At 42.0% G+C, this 27,558-nt stretch overlaps 1 protein-coding gene and 1 pseudogene across 5 annotated transcripts in view; one reads left to right on the top strand and one right to left on the bottom strand.

Annotated features, from left to right (window-relative positions):
* Nucleotides 1–27,558, bottom strand: part of PALM2AKAP2 (PALM2 and AKAP2 fusion) — a 624,626-nt gene that overhangs the window by 500,988 nt on the left and 96,080 nt on the right. For 3 of the 5 annotated variants that reach the window (XM_059925268.1, XM_059925272.1, XM_059925269.1), the window contains 2 exons: nt 17,552–17,768; nt 13,035–13,133 (listed from right to left, as the gene is read on the bottom strand). The gene's annotated coding sequence lies outside the window, so the exon portion shown is untranslated. Of the gene's footprint in view, nt 1–13,034; nt 13,134–17,551; nt 17,780–27,558 lie in introns of all 5 variants that reach the window. The other 2 variants (XM_059925270.1, XM_059925271.1) reach the window with 2 other exon arrangements.
* On the top strand, nt 13,005–14,062 carry LOC132367257 (surfeit locus protein 6-like; annotated as a pseudogene).

The following is a 27,558-nucleotide window of genomic DNA, read 5'->3' as shown; positions in this document are numbered from 1 at the left end:
AGTCAGTGTCTCAGTTAACCATTTGAAATAGGGTAATCTTTTTTGTTTTACAGCCCTCTCCACTCCTTTTCTATCTTCTGTGCCATCTTATCTAAGATACTAGCCAAGGATAGTTTCAGGTGAGTTTTTCAACTCAGCTCACAAAAGAGTAGGCATGTATTTTAAATGAGTAAAGAGGGCCGGGTAGAGAGACAATAGGGAACCGTGGGGACCATACTCCACCTGGAAGTGGTACCCTCTACTCAGCCCCAGCCAACTACCACCATATAGGAATATAGGTCTGGTGTGTCTAGATCTTCTCAATTTTCTCAAGGGAAACAAACAAACACAAAATCTTTATTTTTGTATAAAATCTCCCCCAAGAAAGTGGTGAATGACTACTAAAAATTTTTAAATAATCCTATGGCTCAGAGGGCCATATTTGGCCCTTTCCAACCCCTGGTTTAAGGGATCAGCTGCGATGAGTTTGAATTTCACAAACCACATGGATATTTCACAGTTTCCCTGTAGAGTCACACACTTGGCTACATGGCTATCTAGGAATCAATGGGCAGCAGGGGAGGCCTCTGGACTTCTGTGAAAGATGTTGGTTGTTATGAAGGAGGAGAGGTCAGGGCATACACAAGTTTTCTTGAGGGAGTTATGGGTTTCAGGACAAGTCAGAACAAGCCACTTAATGCAGGTAAGTGACAGGAGAGGAGTAAGAATACTTCTTACCAAACTCAGAGGTGGCAGCAGTCCTTGAATATCCCACCCACCCCCATCCTCCACTCCTTGTACGGAGATGACTGGCTCGAAGCCCACTCTCTTTGGACTGTATGTACCTCCGACGTACAAGACGGCAGCCAGAAGCCCATATGTCCCAACTGTCAGACCCTCTGCCTAGGATGGCATTTCTGCCTCCCAAGTTGTCCTTGAGGCCTCTTTGACTTACTCCCCGTTCTCCAGGCTCCCTGCCTTGACTCATGGTTCCAGTTAATGTTACAGATAACTTTTCCCCTGGCATTCTCTTTAACTTGACCTACAGCCCTCTGTGCCAGCATCTTATGCAACTTACAAAGAAGAACTTGAGCTAAGCGTGTTTGTCTCCAACAACACAAATAACTTCCTCCCTTTTAATCTTCCATATTCATAAGCATCATTTCCACAGCTCTCCAACACCAAAACATTAGAAAGTGTTTATGTTAAAACAAAAATAGTGACCAGGGGAGAGGCTGGATCTGAAAAGTGAAATTGATCTCAAGAACCTCAGAACCTCTCCCAGCCTCACAATCCTCCCACAGAGATTCCTATTTCCATGGAGGGCACTTAAGGACAAAAAATATTTTAAAGTTCCTTTCCTCATCAAATGAATCTCTGATGCTCGGATTTCAGACACTGTGACTGGTCTTGGGAAAAATATTTGGGTGCCAGGTAGTCTTTCAAATAATACTGATTTTTGAATGAATATTAAAGTTCCAGTATAAAGGAACAGATGGACCAGATCAAATACAACATTGTGCAAATCACAGGATTCTCCCATCCAAATAAAATGCTAACAACCAATGCTTTTTAGAATACTTCTGGGCTTGGACTTCCTGTGCTACAAAGCAAAAATGTTCTAGAATATGTCTTGCTTCTGTGCCATGTGTCTTTCAATTTCCTTATGAAAACGAAAGAGGCCTGTGCCCCCATCAGCCCCACAGGAGCCAGGTCAAGCACCAAACCAAGTGCAGACTGCCAATCTTAAGAGGGGTGAGGGGAGGACACAGACTTGGGGGCAATCTGAGGTCAGAACCAGCAAACTTGAGGAGTGGCAAGGTGAGGATACCAAGAAACCCAAGAAAAAATGCGTAATCTTATGAGTGGCTGGATCTGAGTACAAGGAAGTAGACATGGTTAGATGGAGGGACAAGCAAGTCTCAGGGGTCCTCCTGTAAGCATTTCACATGGTGAGACCACAGGAGGAGTTTTCAGGTGTGGACTGTGTTGCTATTATTAGAGTTAAGTGTAAAGAGTAAGCGCTTCTGGGGCTTCCCTGGTGGCGCAGTGGTTAGGAATCCGCCTGCCAATGCAGGGGACACAGGTTCAAGCCCTGGTCCGGGAAGATCCCACATGCCGCGGAGCAACTAAGCCCGTGCGCCACAACTACTGAGCCTGCGCTCTAGAGCCCGCGAGCCACAACTACTGAGCCCACATGCCACAACTACTGAGCCCGCGTGCCACAACTACTGAAGGCCGTGCACCTAGAGCCTGTGCTCCGCAATGAGAGAAGCCACCGCAATGAGAAGCCCACGCACCGCAACGAAGAGTAGCCCCTGCTCGCTGCAACTACAGAAAAGCCCACGCGCAGCAACGAAGACCCAAAGCAGCCAAAAATAAATAAATAAATAAATAAATTTTAAAAATTAAAAAAAAAAAGAGTAAGCGCTTCTGAAAATTTGGACAGTTTTGGTTTTAACACACCTATAGCCCATTCTGCCTTGCCAGAATCCTGGAGCCCATAGGGACAATGGTTACTTGTTGGCATATCACATATTTGGGGCATTTTCTTTAGTTTTGACTTTAATCTTAATAACTAAGGTTTTCTTCAGTTGTTGAAGTGCCTCTAATAAGTCATCACCTTTTTTTCTTTTATTTTGACACCATATCAAAATCTCAACCGATAAAGAAGATGTGGTATATATTGATACATACAATGGAATATTAGCCGCAAAAAAAGAAAGAAATCTTGCCATTTGCAGCAACATGGATGGACTTAGAGAATATCATTCCAAGGGAAGTAAGTCAGAGGAGAAAGACAAATATTATACGATATAACTTATATGTGGAATCTAAAAAAAAAATACAAATGAATCTACTTACAAAACAGAAAGAGACACACAGACATAGAAAACAAACTTACGGTTACCAAAGGGGAAAGGTACGAGGGATAAATTAGGAGTATAGGATTAACAGATATACACCACTATGTATAAAATAGAGAAGCAACAAGGATTTACTATATAGCACAAGGAACAATATTCAATATCTTGTAATAACCTACTATGGAAAATAATCTGAAAATATTTATATATGTATAAATATATATATAACTGAATCACTTTGCTGTACACTTGAAACTAACACAATATTGTAAATCAACTATACTTCAAAAAAAATCTCAACCAACCCTGAAGACATATCCACTATTGGCAGAGATGTTAATTCTCGAGCCTCTAATAGGTGGCTATCTGAATAGAATGAGTTACAGGTAACTATATATATAATAAAATATTTTAAAATTATAGTATTGATATATCAGAACAAGGTACACAAGGTTGTTTTCAATATATGAGGCTTTATCAAGTAATACCATATTAGGATTACCATCAGGGTTGAATACAAGGCAGGTCAAAAATGAAGATGGTGGCACAGACTGGAGATTGGTCACTTACAAGAAGATTGAACAAATAAGGAGATGCATGTGGATAATAGGAGCCAGGTTTCTCAGTGTCAGAGAATGAAGTAATAAATATAGAAAGGAAAAAAACAGAATAAAATCTGTGGTGTTGGACTGAAATTAGAGGTATTGGTGCTACCTCATGGTTTTCAATTTACATATAGTTATATGTAGAGATAAATATAGATACAAATGTGTGCACATGTAATATATACACACAAACATATACTCCCTACCTCCACCCACTGTGTGGGAGCAGTGACACCCAAATAAAAATGAGGACATCTAGTCCTCAGGTCTGGGTTTCTAGATGTCATTCTCCACTAAAAGGGACCAGTGCTTCTTGGAGAAATGTCTTGTTCTAGAACTGGGACTGGAAAAGTACAAGATGAGCCTGAAACAACTTATGGCAGAAAGCAAAGAAGTACTCAAAGAACGACGGAACATATTGAAAGGACTCAGGCACCAACCTGAACTGATTTGGTCTCAGGGGCCATGTTGGGGGCAACAGAAATAATGATAGAAACAGATTATAACCCACTGAATAAAAGAGAAATCCATGAGTCAATAGTGGTGGAAAGAAAAGAGGGAGGAAAAGAGAGAGAAAGCAGCTTAGTTGAATGACAAATGGGCAATTGAGAAGAGAACTTTATAGAAGAGAAGCCTGAAAGACACCACTTCAACCAAGTGATCAAAGTAAACATCCCCAGTAATGGGACAAAATGACACCCTTCTCCACCTGATAGGATGCTGTGAGAAGAGCAAGCATCGCTTCTGTGCTATTCCTGCCAAAGATGCATAACCTGTGTTAGTCATAAGGAAGCATCAGGCCAATTCAGATTGAGGGACACTCTATGAAGTAAATGACCTATAATCTTCCAAGGTGTCAAGGTCATGAAAGTCAAGGGAAGTGTGAAGAACTGTTCCAGACAAAAGAGACATGACAACCAAATGCAACTCTTGATTCCGAACTGGGTCTTTTTCCTACACAGGATATTATTAGAAAGCTTGAGTGTGGTCTGAGGATTGTACAGTAATAACATAACAAAGTTAACTTCCCAATTTTGATAGTTGTATTGTGGTTTTATGGAAGAATGGCCTTGTAGGAAATATCATACACATTAGACAGTGATAGGACATCGGGTTTGCAAATTACTCTCAAATAGCTCAGGAAATAAGAGGTCTTGGCAGTATTTCCAACTTTTTTGTGAGTTTATGATTGCTTCATCTGTTAAATATATAAGACTATGCATAAAATATATAAAGTTTGCCATGTTAATAAACTGTAACAATCCCCTTGATAAACAGACAAAATATATCCATTATCTTGTATACAGATATTTATTTTTTAATAATTATACCAGTATAATCTCAGGATTTTTAGTAATTGCTGTCTTTAACCAGAGCAATCAAGTTTTTTCTCTAGACACAGAAAACCTGAAGCAGAAAAGCAAGAACTATATAGCTATTTTTGTCCACAGGTCTCTTTCTATAAAGAAATTACCTTTTATAATTTAATTCAGTTGAACACATGATTTTGTGATTTTGTAACCTTTTTTAAAATTTTTACTGAAATATAATTGATTTACAATATTGTGTTAGTTTCAGGTGTGCAGTAAAGTGATTCATTTATATATATATATATATATATATATATATATATATATATATATAATTTTTTTACATTCTCTTCCACGTAGGTTATTACAAGATATTGAGTATAGTTCCCTTGATTTTGTAATCTTAAACAAAGTGATTTTAGGTAATCTAACCAGCTAAACTAAGAGAGAATTTAGGAAATTCAAATTAATTAGGCTTTCCATGAAAAAAAATCTATCCAAGACTGGCATAGAGGGAAGAGATAAAATTGTTTTTAAACAAATTTATTAAGTCAGTTTACTTTTCAGAGTCATCTTGATTATGAATATTTCAAAAAGCTGTTTTCCATACCTTTACATTATATGTTAAAATCTCCAACATGTTTTAAAGCAAATTTTTCCATTTGATTTTCTAACCTAGTATCCAAGGCTGTAAATGAATATCACACTTAAGCCTTTTTTTCCCTAGGTTACAGCTTTAGCAAAAAAAATTTATTATATAGTCAACATATTTAAATCATATTTAGAATTTTTAGTTTCTCTTATTTTACATTTATATAAGCACTTAATATATTGAAATTTTTATAGAAGTTAATCAGAAAAGGTATTTGCTCCTGATGGAGCAAAATCTAATGATTTTGAGATCTTATAATCTAACTTATCAACTCTCTCTAGAGGTAGACAAAGTATCTCTGTTTGCTCAAAAACTATTTCATATTTATAAACCGGGAATTTTTATCAACTCTTATACAAGTTAGAGGAGTTTAAGAATTTAAGGTAAAAATATAGGCACTAATATTTATTAAGGATATTGATCAGTTGAAGAATAAAAACATGTAATTAATCACCATTTGTTCCTCTTGGGAAACACAGTGTTGAAAATCTGTGTAATTTTGTGATTTTTCCCTCTGAATTTACCAAAATAGTTTCTCTTTTTTTCTAGGTCCATTATTTTTTCTTTTCTTTTTTTTAAACAATAGTGATAATCTCCTTTCTTTAGCCTTATTTTATAAATCCTGAAGAAAGTAATTTTGGCATTATTCAGTTGTTAAGAATAACAAAAGCAGACAGTTGAATACTAAGGATTCAGCTTCCTTTTAATTTTGGTGCAGGAATTTTAACTTAGCAGATACTGGCACAATTGGGACCACAATAAATGCACATGAAAAATTACCAGAATTCTGAAAGAAGAAAAAAGGCTCTGAGCTTGAGGGTCAGAGGAAGCCAAATTGACACAAACCGAAATACATAAACAGAGAGAATCTAGGAAGAAAAACACCAAAAACTTTTCAACCTTGCATTCAGGTGCCAGCAACAATCAGAATCCTCAGGCATACAACCAAAAAAAGGTCACAGAAATCAGATTACAGATTCTTATCAACTGCCACTTGACAGAAATCACTTAATGGCCAGGCCACAGAATTAAAACCCAGATGCCACCACTGTTGTCACCAGGGTAGATTCAACCCACCCTGTTCAACTAGAGCAAGAACCAGAAGCAGAAACAAATGTGACCAAGAATCAGTTTAGTGTGTGAGAGCCAGAGAGCCCAATCGCCACATAAGCATTATGACAGGAGCCAAGAGAAGATAAGCCAAGGACCCAAGGGGTCCAGGACCAGAAAAGACCCAGGTTCGCTTTAATCTACACATTCACAGTGGAGCCTTCAGAATAAGAGTCAAACAATAACTCAAAGACATAGGTAAAATTATTAGCATACTATTTAATCATGCACAAGGGAAAACAACAATACATTAATTTCCTCTAAAAATAAAATAAAATAATACAAAATAAAATGACTTAAATATGAGAAAGAGAACTAGAGGAGACAAAAAAAACCAAGCCATTTTGATTTCTTGCTTCGGTAAAACGCTGATCAGCCAGCAGCCAGCAAAAAGGCCTGTCAGGGGATTTTTGCCCTCAGGCAGCCAAATGGGTCATCAAAGGAAGCCATTTCAGCTTTTTGTTTATTCTGCAGAAGACCTGGGGGGTTAAATTGGACACATACAAAACAGGCAGTCTCTGCATTATGTCCTGCAGCGTATCCTTTGCCAGCACCTCCAACTCTAGGTCTGCACCATTGTCTTATTCGAATTGTTCACTGATAATCGAAAAGGTAAATTAAAAGAAGTCAAAGCAATTCAGATTTCAAATGAAATTGAAGAAAAAAAAAAGCATCTCCACTACTGTAGGTGCAGGAAGCCTTGATTGGTCTTGCTTTCCCTCATCAAGACTCTGCCTCACCACCCACTACTTCGCCTTGCTCTCCACGGTTAACAATCTTGCCATCCTGTTGTTTTTCTTCCAAGCACACAAGGTGTGCTTGTGGTGGCTACTGTTCAAGTGACCAACTTGCTCTGGGTTTCCTGGGACTTTCTGATTTAGCACTGAAAGTCCTGCATCCAGAGAAGCCCCTCAGTTCCAGGCACAGTGGGACAGTTGGTCACCTCAGTACTTTCCCCTTGAATTGTAAGAATTAGGTCCACACTGCAAGGGTAGTAAGATCCAAGAAAGCTGCACTTTGAAGAGGTTTCTGGAAGCATCTTGCATTTTCTATCTTTTTAAATTGTGGCAAAACATACATAACATAAAATTTACCATTTTAACCATTCTCAGGTGTACAGTTCTGCGGCATTAAGTACATTCACATTGCTGTGCAACCATCCATCTCCAGAACTTTTTTATCCTCCCTAACTGAAACTCCGTACCCATTAAACACTAACTTACCTTTCTCCTCCCCCAGCCCTTGGCAACAAGCATCCTATTTTCTGTCTATGAATTTGACTACTCTAGGTACCTCATATAAATGGGATCACATAATATTTGTCCTTTTGTGCTTTTGGTAATTTCTTAAATTATAAATTGAATTTTACCGATTTTCAATTATAATAGCTAAAATAACCAGTTGTTGACCAAGCGCTACTAGCAGATGAAATCAATATCCAACTTTTTTTTGGCCCTCTACTCACCTTTAAAAATTTATTTAGTGAATGAATGAATGAATGGTTTCCCTACCTCTGCCTCAAAACTTGGGCAGGCCCCAGGACTTTTGCTGGTCACTCTTAAGGAATAAGCAGTACGTCACTTTCAGTAACAAACAAAAATCTCAACTCCAAAATCAGGGCACATTTGATGTCTTATCAGAAATCCTGCCATCTTCTTACTCATTTGGGGGGTGCTTTGTGTTTGTACGTTGATCCCCACTTGGCCTCTTGCTAAGAGGGAAACCCCTTGTAGCATGCACACATTGAGGAAAGAAGAAAGCGAACAGTCCGTCATCTCGAATCATTAGCAAATCTAACCTGAAAGACACTGAGCAAAGGCATTTGATGGGAGGCCAATTGGAGTCCATCTACCTCCATACCTAGCCTCTTCCTTTAACTTTAAAACACCTGAGACTTTGGACCTGAAAGCTGGAATTTCCCTGCACTTACTGTTCTTTAATTTTTATACCAAAAAATTACAGGTTCACTGTTAACAGGTAGAATACTACACAGATATAAAAAATTAAGTTAATAATTTCCCACACCAATCTCATCTCCAATTCCCCAAAGGGGGAAAAAATATTAACAGGGTAGAGTCTATCTTCACCTCTTTCTCCTCATAAAAATATTGCAGCACAATATTTCATAAAAATCATTAAAATTTTGCATCATAAAAATATTACATATCTATATACATATAGATGGATATTATATTATAGTAATTATATTATATTCTTATCTTGTATCTTGCTCTTTTTTCCTTAAGCAGATCAGAGACTTCCCCCTCTGAGTCTTTGTAATTCCAAACTTCGGTTTGTTTTCCTCAAGAGAGAACAACAGTGGCTACTCAGGGTGTGATTTAAAGGCATAAATATAGAGGAGATGTTGTCTGGTTGTCCCAAGCTGGCTTTGTCTAGCTGTGAAAGGCTGCTGACTTTCATTCAAAAAGCATAGGTGACTATGTTCTTGAATCAAAGAAAAGAAAGGATATGAATGAATGCTCCTTCGATGGAGTAGATGAATGACCGAATTAAGTAGCCAGTTGGTTTAATTACAGCTTTCAGTTTTCCCTCAGTTAATAAGCATTGAAACCATTCCACCTCTGGTCAAAAATAACAAGTAGGTGGTATTGTGTTTATGATTATATATCTGAAATCTATGAAGGGAAAAACAAATAGTAAATTCATTCTCTGGATTTTTCTTCTTATGGTTTACATGTGATCTACCTATTTTGCTAAAGTCTCACCGTTTCTAAACGGTGCTTTTTAGACCTTCAGCATCTGTAATGTGAGGAATGCTAAGTGCAAATGCAGATTCCTAGGCCGTGTTTTGACCGCCCCTGGATCAAAATATCTGCAAATAGAATTTGTATTAAAAAAAATTTCCGCAGGTGATTCTAGCATACACTAACTTGTTTGAAAACTACCCCTAGGCCTCACCACAGGCTCAGAGATTTGCTGATCTCATCTTTTAAAAGACTCTAATCATCTTCTCTAGACTTCAGATACCTAGCATCCCCCCACCTCCTCCCCTTTCCTGTCCACCACCCCCAAGCACGTTACGAAAACAGGAAGCTTGCATACTCTTGGGTCCAGCTCAATGCAGGCAGGCTCTGAATAGCCCCTGGGTCCCCAGAAGAACGTGAAGAAGGAGCTGCTGATTTGATTGGGCCTAAGAATTGCCCTTGACTCTTTGTGTTCAGACCTAGGAAATAGTAGTTCTGAGTCTGCTGAGACCCTAACAAGCATTAGAGGTAAAACATTTTCTATCTCTAGCAGAGGCTAGAGCAGCATGCAAACACCTTTGTGGATGCTAAGAAGAAAGCCAAGAAGGGAAAGAAGAGCGAGGATTAATAAAGGTAGTGACTGCCTTTTGCATCTTGTCATTCTCAATACCAACAGTCAATGACAGTTCTCAAATGAGTATAGGTCAACATGTGAATGAGTGATTGGGTGAATTTGTTTCATACTTTTTGGTGACCGAAAACAACAATAGCAACCACAATTTCCTAATCCCTGAGATTGTTGCCCACTTGAAAAAGACACGTGGGTGCTTCATATTGGTCTTCAGTCAGAATGTCATCTGTAACTTTTAGTAATGTCTACAAGGACCACTGGTGGGAACCGATTCAATAGGCTTTAAAACTCCAGAGAGTAAAGCATGGAATTCCCTGGAAATGCTTTGTCGTGAAGACACTGCTAGGAAGCAACTCTGGAGCTGTGTGGGTGCCTAATTCAGAGCCTCATAAACATAAAAGAGAAATAGTAAAACTGAGAAAAGCCAAGGTCAGAAAGCTGCCTTGAGCCAACACATTACTGCCCACCTGCTAAGTTCTAGGCTATTCTGCCCAACCTCAAGGACCCCGAGCTCTTTCCAGGTTCTAATTTGACCAGGCATTTATTAGGTTATAATAAAAGGAGGAATGAAAGAAAACAGATTCTTTGGAGAGAATGGAAAACAATATTTCATGGGAAAAATGAGAAAATTAGCCAGAATAAAGACATAATTTGCCACCAAGACATCATAGTTTCTTCAAAGACATAATTCACCTGCTGAACCTATCCACAAATATTTTTGAAACTCAGAAACATGCAGCACATTCCCTGTAAGAGGATATTACTGTGACTTGCTCAACCAGGGACCCTGTCCTGCTGGTGGACTGACACTATGATAGCTCCCAGTGTTCACCTCCTGGTATTCACACTCTGTGTAATCCCCTCCCCTTGAGAGTGAGAAGGCCAACAGAATACAGCAGAAGTGATGGGATGTCACCTCCATAATTATGTTGTAATCTCTGTCTTGCTAGATTTTCCATATTGCTTTCTCAGCTTGCATACTTTGATGAAAAAAGTGGCCACGCTGGAGAGGTCCACATGGCAAAGATTGGAGAGCAATCTCCAGCCAAAAGCTAGGAAGGATCTGCAACCCTCAGTCAAACAGTCCTCTGGGAACTGAATTCTGCCAACAACCTGGATGAGCTTAGAAGTGGATCCTTCCCAGCTGAGCTTTCATATGAGACCACAGCTTCAGCTGGCAACTTTATTTCAGTCTTGTGAGGAACCCTAAAACAAAGGAATCAGCTAAGCTATGCCAAACTCTTGACCACAGAAACTGTGAGTTAATAAATGTATATCATTTTAAGCCACTAAATTTGGGGTAATTTGTTACACAGCAATAGATAACTAATGCAATCCTGATCCAAGCTGAGATATCGAGGAAAGAGTGTTTGGTTTTCACAGTTCTGAACAATTACTCTTGCTGCCCTTGCCTTGCTGGAGTCTGTGAAATAAGACACACTCTTCCAAGCTGCCTGTATCCAGCACATATATTACAACCTCTGCAGCCAGGGGGGTAGGGGGGTGGGGGAGGGGCGTGGTCTGAGAGGTGCCAAATGGGGAAGTCATTTAGTCCATGAAAAGATACTTACTGATTTGTTAAAACAGAAACTGGTATTAGCTTGTGTTCTAAAAAGCTTTTAAATCTCAGAGAAGAGGATGATAAATTGAGTGCTATGTCCACATTTTCAGTCAAAGGCTTTAGTTATAAATTCCACATGCTGTAACCATCAGCAGTATGCAAGGAGGTCGCCATATGAAATAAACCTTCATTTGTCTGAAGCCAGAATTCACATTTTCTTTAAGATGAGATCCACATCAACACACACACACGCACACGTGCGCGTGCGTGCGATTGTTTCTGTGGGAGGATGGACTAACTGAACTCACTTTTCAATTGCATCAGCTTCTTTTTTAATGTAGTGATGGATTCAATTAGATGAAAACCATACTTGTGTTGACATATCAGGAGTGTTATTTCTTCCCACAGATTTCATCATGCACAATGACTAAAGGCACTGCCTTTCTCTGCTGTCTTTCCAGGTTACACTTATAGGCAGCTCTCTTACCAGAAGAGTGTAGATGATTCTTAATGTGACACTGGCATAAAGGAAAAGAGAAATCCTCTGAGACACTGGTCAAGAGACAACAGGTTCTCTATTCTCTTTTTACTCTTCAGGTCTCCCTGGACTCAGCTGACCAATAGAGTATAAGACCTGAGTCACACAGGGCTTCTCTTTGTTAAATTTGTATATACCCTCAATGCAAAGTTCAGGGGTCTACAAGGCCATCTTTACCTCTGTTATCAACTGCAAGTTAGAGAGCCCCCAAGATCACCCTCGAGTTTGATAATTTGCTAGAAGGACTCATAAAACCCACTGAAAGCTGCTATACTCACAGTTACAGTTTATGACAGCACAGGGACACAGATTAAAAGCAGCTAAGGGAAGAGGTACATAGAGAAGGGTCCAGGAGAGTCCCAAGCATGGGACCTCTAGCACGGGACACTAGTGGAGTTATGCAGACACTGTTTATTTCTCACAGGTACAATGTGTGACAATATGCATGAGCTACTGCCAACCAGACAAGCTCACATGAACCTTGGTGTCTAGAGGTTTTATTGGGGCTCAGTCACATAGATATGGCTGACTGCTCATGTGGACAACCTTATTCTCCAGAGGTCAAGTTCACGCCTCATGACCCAAGGACCCCTACTATAAATCACACTGCTAGCATAGACTATCTGGCATGGCCAAACATCCCCAAGTTAAACAAATCAGGCAGGACATTCCAAGGTCTTAGAGGTTACCTCCCAGAAGCCAAGGGCAAAGGGCAGGCCTCTCTGGGGGAAAGGTTAATCCTTTACTGCATACCATACCAAAGCCTATGCAGACTTTCCTGTTCCACTTGGCAGAATTTCCCTGCAACAGCTCTCCGAACTTACACCTCCCCTAATCTCTTCCGTCCTCAAGAACGGCACCAACAACCACCCAGGTGATCAAGCCACTACCACCCTAATCCATGGAGTGTTTCTGGTGAGCGCAGCCGGGTAGGTGAGGGTAGCGCGGGCCGGGGACTGCCGGGTGCCGCCGGGATGCTGAACCCCGGCCCTCCTCCCCCGAGTAGGACCCCAAGCGAGCCCCGCCCAACCCCTGAGCCTCCAGCCATGGCTCCTCTGCTCGCGAAGTATGCTTACCTGCAGAGCCTGGCCAAGAAGATCTGCTCCCGGCCCAGGCCCGAGCCACAGAAGCGCAAGTCGGCTGGCAAAACTCAAGTCTTAGAAGCTGCCGGACTCCTAAAAAAGGAGAGGAAGAAAGCCCTGAAGAAATCCCAGGAGCGGGAGGAAAAGGCTGCAGAGGCCAAGGCCAAGGCCCGGGCCCCCGCGGAGAAGTCTCAGGTCCGGAAGCCGGTGGCAGCCGAGGAGGAGGAGGCCTCCAGCTCCACCGGGGCCCCTGCGGACGGCCTGGACAAAGAGCCTCTTTACTTGCCTTGGACGTTCTGCGGCAGCGCCTGCCTGAAAAGATACCGGAGGCGCGGGGCCAGGGCAGCGCCAAGGAGCTGTCTCCCGCCGTTTTGGAGAAGAGACGTCGGAGGAAGCGGAGGAAGCAGGAGCGCGCGCGACCGGAAGGAGAAGCAGCAGCGGGAGCTGAGGGCAAAGCGGAAGGCGCCCAGGGCCCCCGAGGTGCGGAGGACGCTGAGCGGGCCCTGAGGCGCCCCGCGAGGAGGCGCAGGGCCGGCCGGGGCTGCTCCTCAACAAGGTAGAGGCGACCGAAGAGAAGCCGTCCCGCAAGGCGCAGCGCAGGAAGGAGAAGAGGCAGAAGCGGAAGAGCAACCTGACGCCGCTAACAGGCAGGACCTAGGCAGCCGCGGAAGCGCCTGCGGGCCCGGCGGGAGGAGCTGCGGTCCGCGGGTGCGGGCCAGGCCCGGGAGCTCGAGGCAAAGATGCAGTGGACGAACCTGCTGGACAAGGCCGAGGGCGTGAAGATCCGCGACGACGAGCACCTGCTGCAGGAGGCCCCGAAGCGCAAGAAGAGGGGGGCGCAGTGCCAGCGCGCATGCGAGAAGCGCACGGCGCGTGTGACGGAGAAGACGCAACAGCTGCGGGGCCCGTGGCGGCAGAACCCGCGCGAGAACAAGGCGGCCAAGGCTGAGCGGCGCCTGGAGAAGACCCGCAAGAGGGGCCGCATCCTGCCCCAGGACCTGGAGCCGACCGGCCTGGCCTGAGGGCCCGACCCCGACCCCGACCCCGGCAGGCTCAGGCTCCCAGCGGAAATCGGACGCTGCCCCGCTGCCCTCACCGACTTTTCAGGGCTTAGGCCGCACGTGCAGAAGAGCCTTCAGATCCGGGGAAGGGGTGACCCAGATCCGGGATCCAGCCTCCTCTGGTGAGGCCAGAACGCTCCCTGAAAATTCCGGGGTGGGGGACGAGGGAGTGGTGAGGAGGGAGTGGGCATGGGGAGGGGGTGGGTCTTCACTGACCTCCTCCTTCTCTCCCAAGTTCACAGGAGCAGGAAGGGAATGGCCTGTGTGACTGCTGTGTCAGCCCCAAACTCTCTTGGAAAGGACAAAACCCAACCCCTGTCGCCAGAGCTGAAGGCGGTATTGACAGGCTTGGTAACTGGGAGAAGGCGGGCTGCCTGGAATTGAATTATTCTAAATTTATTTGTAAGATGGATAAAGATTATCATTTAAGATAAACATGCACATTAAAAATCCTAAAATAACCACTAGAAGCTAGAAACCGTGTTACTAAACTAGAAAGAAGAAAAATGTAGTGGGGTGGACAGTGTCAGTCTAGGAGGAGGTGGGAGAGAAAGTAAAACCTAAAACTAAACCGGGGGAATGGAGGGTACACAGAGGCAGAATTAAGTCCAAGCCCACAGGCAGCCAGAACGAATGCACGTCGACAAAACTCAGATGAATTTTATGGTATGTGGATTATATTTCCAAAAAACTGTTAATAAAATTCTTTTGACTAAACTCCAGTTAAGAAACAGATGGTAACCAAAAGGAAGCTGGTGTTGGCTGCATCATAAGATGAAGTCGACTTTAAGATAAAAGGCACTGCTAAGGAGGACTATCACCACGTAATGAAAAGGGGTTCAAATCACCTGGAAGGTAGAACAGTCGTGCACCAGGAACATAGCTTCAAATCTGTCTAGCAGAAACTGACACAACTACAAGGAGAAATCAATTCACAAACCAAAGTGGGAGATTTTTAACATCTCTGTTAGGAATTGATAAACCAAGCAGACAAAATCAGATGGATATGGAAGGTTTGGATGAGAGCATTTATAAGCTTGATCTGTTGGACACACAGAACAGTGTATCTGAAAACAGTATGTACTTCAAGCACACATGGAACAGTGGTGAAAACCAACCATCTCCTAGTCCATAAAGCAAGTCATATTTCAAAGCATCAGTGTCATACAAAGCATATGATCTGGCCACAGACAATGAAAAAACTTAAGAGGTAATTGTTAAAGTTTCCTGTTTGGAAGCTTAGAAACACACTTCTAAATTACCTGTGAGTCAAAGAATCATCCCTAATGGATGTTAGCGAATATTTAGGACTGAAAGATAATGAAAATGCTATGCGTTAAAATTTGTGGGACACAGCTAAGGCAGTGCAAAAAGCGCTTTGTAGCCTTAAAAAAAAGAAATTCTCACCTGGACTATTGCCAGCTCATAACTCCTTATCTCCAGCCTTGCCACCTCTCAGGCCAGTATCCACATAGTAAAGAATTCAAGTCATTCCTCCTCTATTTAAACCCAACCTTCCCATCCCCCAAAGGTGTCCCTTCACATTTAGAATAAAATTCAATATTCCTCTTCCTAGCACACTGACCTCCCCTCATTCATCTCATATTTGTCTCTCTATGACCACTTTGCTCTGCCCACTCTGGTCTTTTTTCTCTTCCTCCAAGCTCATTCCCACGCTAGGGCCTTTGCACTGCCTGTTTTCTCTGCATTGAACCTCTGTCCTTAAACTTCCCCCAAGATTATCTTTCTTATTATTCAGATCGCAGCTTAAATGTCACTTTGTGGTGTCATCTTCCCTGGCTATTTAATCCAAGAGTCTCCCAGACACCCTCAAACTCACAACCCTTTCACAATGACATCCAATGCACTTAGCAACAGCTATTATTTTTCTGGTTTGTTTGTTTGTTCCCTGCCTCCCACCCATAAAAATATAATCTCCATGCAAGCAGGCACCAGTCTGCCTTTTTCATACCTGTATTACCTGCTCTTAGAAGAGAGTCTAACACATAGTAGGTACTCAATAAATATTTGCCTGACAAATGAACGTATGCCCTTTTCTTGAAAGTCAACTGGTAACCACTGGTTTATTCAACAAGTATATGAGCACCTTCTCTACAAAAGGCCAGACACAGGTGAGGCTAGGCAAAGCCCGCCCTCGAGAGCATAAGAGAGCCTAACAGTAGTACCAGTAGAATAAATAGCGTTCATCTTTGTACCTTCCACAGCATCGAGACAGTCTTGGAGCTCATTAAAGAGTGAAAGGACAAAAGAGGACGCTGCTAAAATGGTATTAGAAATTCAGAGGGAGAAAAGAGTTCTTAAAAATGAAAGGATCCCACCTGAAGCTTAACACAATATTGTAAATCAACTATACTTCAATAAAAAAAATTTTTTTAATGAAAGGATCAGGAAAGATTTCACATAGGATTTGTGATGATGGGAAACAAGAGGCTCGTCATTCTAAGTAATGGGAGCAGTACAAATAAGGCACAGAGGTAGGAAGGGATACCTCTGAGCAAGATTAAGTAGTTCCATTTGGAAGAAGTGTAGGGTGTATAAAGAGGAATTCTAGGAGATAAAGCTGGGAAGGTTGGTTGGGATCAGAATTGATCCCTATAATTACAACTCTAGACAACGTGGAGCCTCTGAAAGTTTTTGAAAAAGGACTTACCATGACTGAAACCGTGCCTTAAAAGGGTTGAACTCAGGCAGGATCAGCTTCATGAATATGCAGACTCTGCCATCACCGAGGACCCCGAGCACAGAAGGGCCCTGTGCTTGGTGTAATGTCCTGCTGCCATGGTGTTGAAAGTTTAAGTAATTTTGAATAAGGGGCCCTGCATTTTTCATCTTGCACTGGGACCTTCAAACTATGTGGCTGGTCCTGAGGTCAGGAGAGAGTGATTATGAATGATTAAAATAAGGGGGAGTCAGGAGGCAAGGAGACCAGATAAGAAATCATAATAATAGTTCAAGGAAAAGCTAATGAGGATATGAGGTGGGGAAGCCTTCCTAATCTTAGTAGATACTCTAAGTATTTAGAGGTAATAAAGAAAGCCTTGGGTCATAGACCCAAAGATATTCTTCAAAACTCTCAGCTCCAAACTACACAGAATGATTCTTAATATGTAGGTCAGGAGGAAGTTGAAAGTTTATAGGAAGCCATTGGAAGTTTTTGAGCAGGTATTTTATATAAGATTTAATTTAACAAATATTTATTGAACACTTGCTATGTGCCAGGCATAGTGGTAGAATTAGAAACCTACTGGGTGCCAGAGATTAGTGTTACCAAGCAAAAGCTCACTGCCCAAGGCACACAGAAGCCAATACTTTGGCACTGGCTTTTGAGAAAAGAAAGAGCTTTATTGCGAGGTCGACCTGCAGAGCTCAAATCTGTCTCCCAGATCCAAGGCTCAGGGCGAAATTTAAGGAATTAGGAGAATTTCAAACCTGGAAGCTGATTGGCTAATCTTGAATCAGTCCATATATGGTAATCAAGCTACTCTTGATGCTGGAAGCTGGATTTTCCTCACTGAAGGAGTTCTTGCTTTGTAAAGAGCTCTGGTGGCAACATTTCTATTCTTTGAATTCCGTAGACTGAAGATCCTTGGTTCCGGGGTCATCCTGGAGACACAGGTTTCTGTGTTGCACATGCGCAGTGATGTCTCTGCAAAATAACTTCAGGTTTTATTAATCAACAGCCTGTTTTTAAAAAGCAAAATCATTTTAAGCTGGTCCATGTTTTACATGCTATTTCATAACAGTCCCTGCCATAAACACTGCCAGAGTAGGAAGAATTCTGTATACAGATAGTTTTCAGTTATGGTCACCACATAATTTGATCACTGTATAAAGTGTTACACTGAAAGAAAATGTAATGGTTTGCGGGGAGGAAATGGGAGAGCATCTTTCTGCTCTTAAGAAGGCTTTGAGGACATTTCAGAAAGAACCTGGGGTGGTAGGTGAAGAACTGGCTCCAAAATGAACTTAAACCTCATGTCAAGCAATGTACCATTTCAAAATGCAGTGCTAGCTTCCGAGATTTTCGAATCAGATCAGCAAATCTCCATTACAAAGAACAACTGCAGATTTTCTTTTCTAAGACTAAATGCCTCACCAAAACATTCTAACTGGCTTTTTCTTTGGTTTATTCTGCTTACCCCAAGTCAGCGTTCAAGGCTGTTGGTTTATATAACCTGGAAAACAAATCTAATGGAAACCATTAGGTTGTCATCAAGGGAGAGCTGGATAAGAAGCTCTTGAACTTGTTTCACCCTCTCAAAGGGCAGGACTTATTTTTCTTACCATGCAAACAGTAGATTGGTGAGAAAGCAGAGAGCGATGCAAACACAGACGTGGCTGCTCTCTGAGATTGTTCCTCTCCTCAGAAAGCAAAGTGAACACACATGGCTCTTGGTACTGTTCACCTGCTTTGTTCCTTCCTGTCCTCTTCCCTTATGGGAAGAAAGTCTTTTAACATAATCACGCATCACCATTAAGGCTTTCAGGGTAATGGGTATTAGCAAGAGAGAGGTGAATCTGTCTGGTAGGTGCCTCGTTCTGAGGAATACAAAGATCCACTGTTATTTTCCCAAGATGCAGTGACCTCAGACCAAAGGGGCACAGAGTGTCCTGGGCTTGGCCAACCATGGTAGCAGCTGGTTGGAACCAGAATCTTGGGAGGTGGAGTGGGAGGTCGGGGAGAAGGCAGAGGAGCAGAGAATGAAGAAGTGGGGGAAACGTGGAAGGGCTCTCTGGGCTCCAACCCAAGGTGTAATGTATGTATGTTACACCTTTGGTTAACCCCCTGGGATGACAGGAATTGGTTCTGAGGGAGACCCAGGCCTCCCTGGCACAGAGCTGGTCCTACATGCCCCTATAACTGGGGCTCTGCAGAGCATCATGACCCCCAGTTATACAAATTTCATAACAGGAAGTCTTCCCAGCCCTAGGTCTTTACATATGCTATTCCTCTGCCCTCAATTCTCTTGCTTTGTATTGACAGCCATTGAATCATCCTTAAGACCCAACTGGCACTTTATCTCCTCTTGGGAGCTTTCCCTGACCTCTAGAGACAGTGAGGCTCCCCTGTTCTAAGCTGCCAGGATACCTCATTGCACTTCCTGGGCATCTCTAACATGGTGTACAGTCACCGTTGCCTGTATAATTGTCTCCTTCACTAGATTGTGAATTGCTCAAAGGCAGACTGGGTCTCGTTAATCTTACATCCATACTAGCAAGATGGCTAACACAGTGCATAACAGGTGTTTCATTAGTGTTTAGTAAATGAAAAAAAAAAAAAAAAGCCAAGAATAAAGGATCAGTTTTTGTGAGGCAAATGTGTTACCCATTTGGCCAGATGTGCCCAGTGAAGGAAGTCTTTGAGGGACCTAAAAGTCATACATTTCATAGTGTCCTGTGAAATTCAAGATAAAGGAAGCCACCCTGCTGAACCTAAGAGCATACCTGGTCGATTCTCCCCTCTAGGGAGCCCCAAGGAAGGAAGATCATTATGAACTGCCATGAAAAATGGGAATCATGTCGAATGGGTTCATTTGACTGCCCAGGAAATCTTATCATCCATTCGCAATCTATAGTATTAGAGTTTTGTGTGCTCTTTTCTGATGATCAATTTTCTACCTGTCAACTTAGAAAGGGCCGGCAAAAGGCAGAGATAATCCTTCTTGGTCTGACTGAAAGTATTTCCACAAGTGTCTAAAGACAAAATAACCTACGCATCTAGACTCATAGCTACGTGAAGGTAACTATTGGGAAGTTGTGCCAGGTGCTGCATTGGCATGGCCTTTTCTCCAGTGCCTTATACATTAATTTTAAAAGGTTCTTGACATTTCTGTAGAACTGATATAATCATTTTCAGAGAAAGGTGCCTGTCCTCAGAATGGGTGTATTTTATTTTTGATCTAAGTGATATGAGTTAGAATTATTATTCTACCCAAAAAAGACATGGCAATAAGCTGAACAATCCTTATCTATAAAACTTTTTCCACATTTCAAAATATTTTCATATATAGTATCTCCTTGACATTCACCAATAATCCTATGGAAGTAGCCCGACCAGGGGGTTATTACTTAAACATTAAGAAAAGGGAATTGGGGGGCTTCCCTGGTGGCACAGTGGTTGAGAATCTGCCTGCCAATGCAGGGGACACGGGTTCGAGCCCTGGTCTGGGAAGATCCCACATGCCATGGAGCAACTAGGCCCGTGAGCCACAACTACTGAGCCTGCGCTCTAGAGCCTGCGAGCCACAACTACGGAAGCCCGCGCACCTAGAGCCCGTGCTCTGCAACGAGAAAAGCCACCGAAATGAGAAGCCCGCGCACCACAACAAAGAGTAGCCCCCGCTCACCACAACTAGAGAAAGCCCACGCGCAGCAACGAAGACCCAACGCAGCCAAAAATAAATAAATAAAATAAATAAATTAGTTAAAAAAAAAAAGTTCCCCTGGTTTTTGCCTAAAAGATAAATGCTGACATTTCCAGATGAGATTAACGTGTAGCACAAGGATCTAACTCACTGCACCAAATATTTTGGCTTCTCCACATGGTGGGTTTGATTTTTCCTACTCCTTGAAGTGAGGTGTAGCTGAGTGATTCGCTTTGGTGGGCTGAAGTTTTGGAGTCCAGTGCACAAGTGGAGACACTCTTTCCCTCTGCCATTTAGGTGGTGGGTACACCATCAGCCTCAGTCCCAGAGTAAAGCCAATGAGGAGCAGAGCCCCCAGCTAACACATAACGGACCCAGGCAGGGAATAAACCTTTGTTTAATTGAGGTGTATTGTTACCACAGCACAACCTGACTTACCCTGCCTGATACACTCCATGCAAGGGCTTACATGCAATGACCTTATGGAAATGACCAAAGAACCATAAAAATGGGGGCAGTTGCATCTCTCTGGAAGTTAAAGAAGAGTGCCATCCATAAGCCGTCAGTTTGGAGAAATTTCAACAAGATAAAATACGTTTAAGGAAGGATAACAAGGGATGACTCAATACTCCTTTAAATAAATTAGTAACCTAGAAATGTCTACTTTTTCATGCTAAATAGGGACATGGTGAGGAGGCCCCCCTCACCAAAAATAATAATAATAATAATACTCCCCAACTTTTGGGTTTGGAGAAGAAAGTACCTTAATAGTTGCTGGTGGGGCATGCTGTGATAAGCCCTAGCTTTGTTCCAGAAGGTACCATTCTGCTCTCCCTAAGATAATACACAATATGCACCCACGTGAAGAGCAATCTAGAGCCACCTCCCCAGGTGGAGGTGGTGGCATGTGGTGACTCAAAAATGCTGTGCCGAATCTGATAGAGCAGTGAATGACTGGCACAGGGACCCGCCAACCAGCATTCATGTGGCCCCTGTACGGAAGATGCTATCTCCTGAAGCAAAACTTTGAAGCATGAAAGCAGAAACATATTTGGCATATCTCTGTTGGCTCTTATTTTTTATTTTATTTATTTATTTTTATTTATTTATTTATTTATTGGCTGCATTGGGTCTTCATTGCTGCGCACAGGCTTTCTCTAGTTGTGGTGAGCAGGAGCTACTCTTCATTGCGGTGCACGGGCTTCTCTTTGCGGTGGCTTCTCCTGTAGTGGAGCACAGGTTCTAGGCGCATGGGCTTCAGTAGTTGTGGCTTGCGGGTTCTAGAGTGCAGGCTCAGTAGTTGTGGCGCACAGCCTTAGTGGCTCCGTGGCATGTGGGATCTTCCTGGACCAGGGCTTGAACCCGTGTCCCCTGCATTGGCAGGCAGATTCTTAACCACTGCACCACCAGGGAAGTCCCTCTGCTGGCTTTTAAATCACAGAGAATAAAAACAGCACTGATACTATGTGAATTGTGAATTCACATTCTGGGTAAAAATGACGTCAGAGTGAAAGGGTACACATTCAGACTGAGAGGGTATGCCCACCGCACGGCAAGTGGAGAGGGGATAAGTGGTGGGGTGTCTCAGGTCATGGAAAGGGCAAACAAGGATTTGAAACCAGAAAATCAGGAAGCCATTCTTACCTCCCCCATTTAGCAGCTAAGTTACCTTGGCCAAGATTCTTGTTAAAGCTCAGGTTCTTGATCAATGAAGATAATAATCCCTACAATTGAGCACTGCTGTGAAGGTAAAACAAGGTCATATGTGGGCAGAAGTGCTTTGTAAATTATGAAGTTCTGGTACAAGTGGTAATTGTTTATCTTTGGGCAGGACTGAGCGTTATAAAGTCATTTCTTAAACAGCTAGAAGCTGCCTCCTCTATCTCCCTAAGTCTCCTATTTCAGTTCCTCATAGTTAGTTGACATGTTAAATATTTGAGTGATAGGAAAGAAGGAAGGAGGGAGGGAGGGAGGGAGGGCAGGAAAAGATAGAAAAAAAGAAGGAATCCTCATTTTGCCCATTGGGATCATACAAAATTAGTTTAATTCTTCTCTCAGATAAATATTTACTTAAAAAATGTGTTTCCTACTTTATTCCAAAAAGGATATAAGGGATCTTATAAGGAAAACTAAAATACAATAAAAGAGCACAAATTTTAAATAGTGCAGAAGAAAAAAGACTACAAGGAAAAGGGATAGGAATGAGCTTGGAGTGAGGCGGTCCTCAGTCTGGCTATGGTGAACCACCTACTGGTTCTAAGCTTTGCAGCATCCAACACAAGAAAAGAAACATGATCATATATACAGTTCCCAACATCCATGAGGCAAAAAACAGAGCTGTCATTCAAGAGAAGTACTGATCTTCTTAGTAGTGAAGATAAGCATTTTTCCAAGAAGACACCATGGAAGGAAAGCATGACACCCTCAGCCTTGCTCTTCAACCAACAGAATAAGAAGCTTCCTAGGGATGGGTCCATGAAGACCCCTATATAGGCTGAAGGCATCAAATCAAGAAGCAACTCAGCAAAGTTAACTTTGCCCGCTGTCAGAACAGTGCAGCCCACCTTCCTGGGTCTCTGTGATCTAGTTTGACTCAAGGATATATGATAGATTATCTAGAAGAGGAAAAAATCAGCATGTCCTTCAAGCAACGATCCCCAATATCATTCAAGTCCCCACAAACGCTTGGCTCTGCCAAAGGGTATGTAAAACAAAGAGTGTTTAAATGATCATAAGCACAATCCTATATGACCAAGAACTCTTGGTGCAACATGGAGGAAAAACATGGAATTGTGAATACAAATCTCAACTTACTTGTCAGATAAAATCAAAACCACAGGATAGAGTTTCCTGTCATGTGAGTGGGACTATTTGACAGAGGTCCCTCTGAGGCTGATGGAGTCAAGGGCACCCATTCCACCTTTATTTCTGCCATAGAGTTTTAGCCACAGGATAAAGACAAAGATAAAAAGCCTGAAGTTAGAAATATGCAGAGATGAATGCCCTGAAATGTAAATTATTCACAAGCATATGACATAATAAAATATTTTCCCAGAAAAGCGAATGCATAGGTTCCTTACCTTTCTAGAAGAGAAGCCACAGAGAAGAACCCCCCTTCCCCCCAGGAGTGTACCAGGGCTGACCAGTGCACCCAGTTTTTTCATGACATAGTTGGCTCACTACATTGTTGGTTGGCCCTCCCCTGTGCATGGTTCCCCAACTTATATCAAGGCTTTGTGAGCCAACAGAAAGCATTTTCATGATTTCCTGACGGGAAATAAAGCTGAAGCTTGTGAAAGATCAGATGGGCTGTCATTAAATGGGAGAGATAGCTAAAAAGGAAGCCTCATCACTAGAGAGAGGAATCAGATCATGAAACTGTCAAGGGGAAGGACTGGGAGCACCATTTTTCAGGGGGACACAGTGGGGAAAAAAGAATGATAATAAAAATAACTGCTAATCATTGATTGAGCACATTTTCTATGGTAGACACTGAGTGAACCCCTCCTCGTGCGTGACCTCAATTAAAGCCAAAATTAACTCTAGGAAGTAGATACTGTACTCTGATTCTCTCCACTTTACAGAGGATGCAGTGGAGGATGAGAGAAGTTAAAGCAGCCTTTCAGCAGCTGGGTGAGGGGTGCAGGAGGGCAGATGGACTGATAGTGCTGTGACTTTCCTCCGGGGACCATGGCATCCCTCTGCAGACAACTACAAAAGTCACCAGCAGAGGACTGGTCAGGGGATCTCTTCAGAGAGTTGACAGCATTCACTTCTCCAAGTAAGTTGGATTTAGATGCTGGAGTGCTTTGAATACCATTTATTCTCTAGGTTATGGTATTCTCAGCAAGGATGATGTCATCCCCAAGGGGACCAAATTTGGTTCTTGGGATCTGTAGTGGGTTAAATATCATCTCCCAAAATTCATGTCCACCTAGAACCTCAGAATATGTCCTTATTAGAGATAGGGTCTTTGCAGATATAATTAAGGCAAGGCATGAGATGAGATCATTCTGGATGAGGGTGGACTCTAATCCAATGAGAGTGTCCTTATAAGAGATAGAAGAGGACAGACACAGAGAGAGGAAGGCCATGTGAAGACTCAGGCAGAGATTGCAGTTATGCAGCCACAAGCCAGGGCATGCTTGGGGCTACCAGAGCTGAAGCAGACAGGAAGGAGTCTCCTCTAGATCCTCAGGAGGAACACGGCCCTGTCAACACTTGGATTTTGGACTTCTAGTCTTCAGATCCATGAAAGAATAAATCTGTGTTAAGTCACCAAGTTTATGGTACTTTGTTATGGCAGTCCTGGGAAATTAATATAGGTGAAAAAACCTTACTCTATGTATAAAACACACACATAGATACAGATATAAATATAGATGTAGATATAGATATAGATGGTAAGTATACATATACTTTTATATTTACATAAACATAATTAGATTATGTTTATGGTATTAAATTTTCACGGGAGGAGGAGATGAGGAAAAAAATGTCTGAAAAAGCTCCTTATTGGGTTATAATGAATAAACGGTTGAGAAACACTGCTCTAGACTGAAGATTTTGAGGGACGCTGGGGGAACAGGGAGAATGTTTTAGTCAGAGGCTACTTTTTACTGCTATTAAAATTGTTCTTGTTCTTGTTCTTTTCATTTAAACGAAATAGTCCCAATTGTTTCTTCTTCCATTCTAGCCCAGATGCAATTATTACAATTTCCAGAAAATTTGTTCTGCTGGCTATTTGCAATAGGATTTGTTCCCAAATGAGGCAGAACAATCACCTGTAATTTTCTTTTTTTTTTTTTTTTTTTTTTTTTTCAAAATTAAAGATTTAATTTAGTTTTAAGAAATGGTTGCATAATGACCACCGATACAACAAATCTTCTGTAAGAAATTCCCTGAGGCTAATTTCTTGAGAATTCCACATTATGTCCAGAGCTGAGATTTATTGCTCTGCAGAGAACATACCTAATCATCAAATTTCAGATGCAGTGATTCCACATTCTGATGAAATCTAAGCTCTGAATGTCATACTCATTGTCCATTAAAGGTCAGTACTTCCACCTTAGCCATCTGCAAAATAATATGCATCAGATAATAATTAAATTTTTATAGGTATCCAATATTGACAACTATTTTCTTTGGTGTTTCTGTGCTCCAAATCACTTTCACAGCACTGAAATAGTTCTCTTTCTAAAAGCAGTCTGAAAGAATGACATCATTCCCCTGCTTTCAAAGCTTCAATAATTCTCACTTCCTATATACCTAAGCAGGATTTACAAGCCCCTTTCAATATTAGCTTAAAGCTATTTGTTTAGTCTCATCTGCCATTTCCTTTCTGTCTTCCTTCTGGTAACATAAGCATTCTTCAGTATGCATTTTCCTTTTTTAGCTCCCTAAGCTTTTCCTGAAATGCTATTCCATGTCTTCTCTGCTTAGGGTCTCCTCTTATCTTTCCAGACACAGCTGAGGCACCCCATTTATCATTATATCCCTAGCATCTATTAAGCACTTCACTATAATGGTCTCTAGGATTTTTTACACACTTCCATAAGAGTACGATTCCATTCTACTCCAAGTATTTCTGTGTGCTCCTGTCTCCTTCAATAGACTTTGAACCCTTAAAGGACAGATATCATGTTTTATCTCAGGAGATAACTCGCCTTCTGTGTATCCAGCATACAGTAGGTATTCAATAAATATATATTAACTAAATATATTTTTATACTTGCACTATATTTTGGAAATGGAATAGATTACTTAGTCTATCCTAGTATTTTATAGATGAGGAAGCTGACACTGAAAGACTGAAGTTTTCCTCCAGGCCACATGACTAACAGGGATGGATTAGTTAAAGGGAATTAGACAAGTTTGATGATGATTAATTATTCAATATAGATAATGTCTCACTAGCTCTAGCTAAGAAAATGAAATAGAAGAAGGAAATAACTTCTCCTAACTTGTAAAAGGAAACAAAGAGGAAAAACAAAAAGAAAAGGATGTTGGATTTTGATCTGAGATTCCAGGATTTTGCAGTCTGAAAGGTAAAATACGGCAGTAGCGCACTCTTTTTCAGTTGTCTATACGCAGGGGTGGAGGCAGTAGGAAGGGTAAGCTGTTGGAAAAATAGACTAATGCAAGTAAGTAATTACTATGTATCACCTGTAATTTTCAGTTGTGTCCCCTGTAACACATTCTCTTGCTGTCACAGGAGTCGTAAGGCAGTGCTGGTGTTTCTGGACTCTACTTTCTTTCTCTAGAATTTCCAGTTTTACTTCACAACTTCCATGTTGTGAAGATTGAACATGGAAGATTAAAGGCAGTTGGTAATTTCTCCATTAGATTTGCTTTTTTCCTGACGTTTCTAGTATGGCTAAAAGGAAATTGTAAATGGTTGCCCATTATACTGACCTTCAATGAAACCCAAAGAATTAGATCATAGTGCTATGAAGACTATTCCTTGAACTGCCTGTTCCATCCTGACATGGGTCTCAGAGAGAAAGAGAGAATCTGGAGATGGCTGGCATAGCTCCAACTTTGCCTGGAATATGGACAGAAGCCAGTTGGCAGTTGATGCAGAATGGAGGTCTCTAGGGACTTTCCCAAAGCTAAGCAACCCTGAGCAGTTAATGTGCGTGACTGAAGTCTCCAAATCCTTCAGACTGACTCACAGTGAATGTGATGATGTTGGCCTGGTAGATTTTGAGAGCAGGCATGACCCGCTTACTTCTACTGCAGTAGAAGTCTTAATTATCAAGACTCCTCTGGAATGTTTCATTTTAAATAGAACTGCCTCTGGGTGTGGGTAGGTAGAGTTACAGGATGTTAAATATGCCTTTCCCTCTCCTTGCAGCTGAGTACAATAGGACAAGACCACCTACGTAGGATGAGCTTAGAAACGTGAGGCAGGCTCTGCAGTCCTTCACTCCTCACACTGGGACAGGTTTAGGGATTTGTCACAGAGATTGGGAAGTAGGGAGTTTTTTAAGAAAAAGACTTGGTGTGCTGTGGCATTTCCGCTCCGTTCCCACTGGGAAATGGGAAGGAAGGGGGAAGTTGTTCTCACCT

This window comes from Balaenoptera ricei, chromosome 6 (genome assembly GCF_028023285.1).
Source record: "Balaenoptera ricei isolate mBalRic1 chromosome 6, mBalRic1.hap2, whole genome shotgun sequence".
NCBI lineage: Eukaryota > Metazoa > Chordata > Mammalia > Artiodactyla > Balaenopteridae > Balaenoptera > Balaenoptera ricei.
Note: the sequence above shows the minus strand (reverse complement) of the source record. Positions and strands in the feature narration are given on the sequence as shown.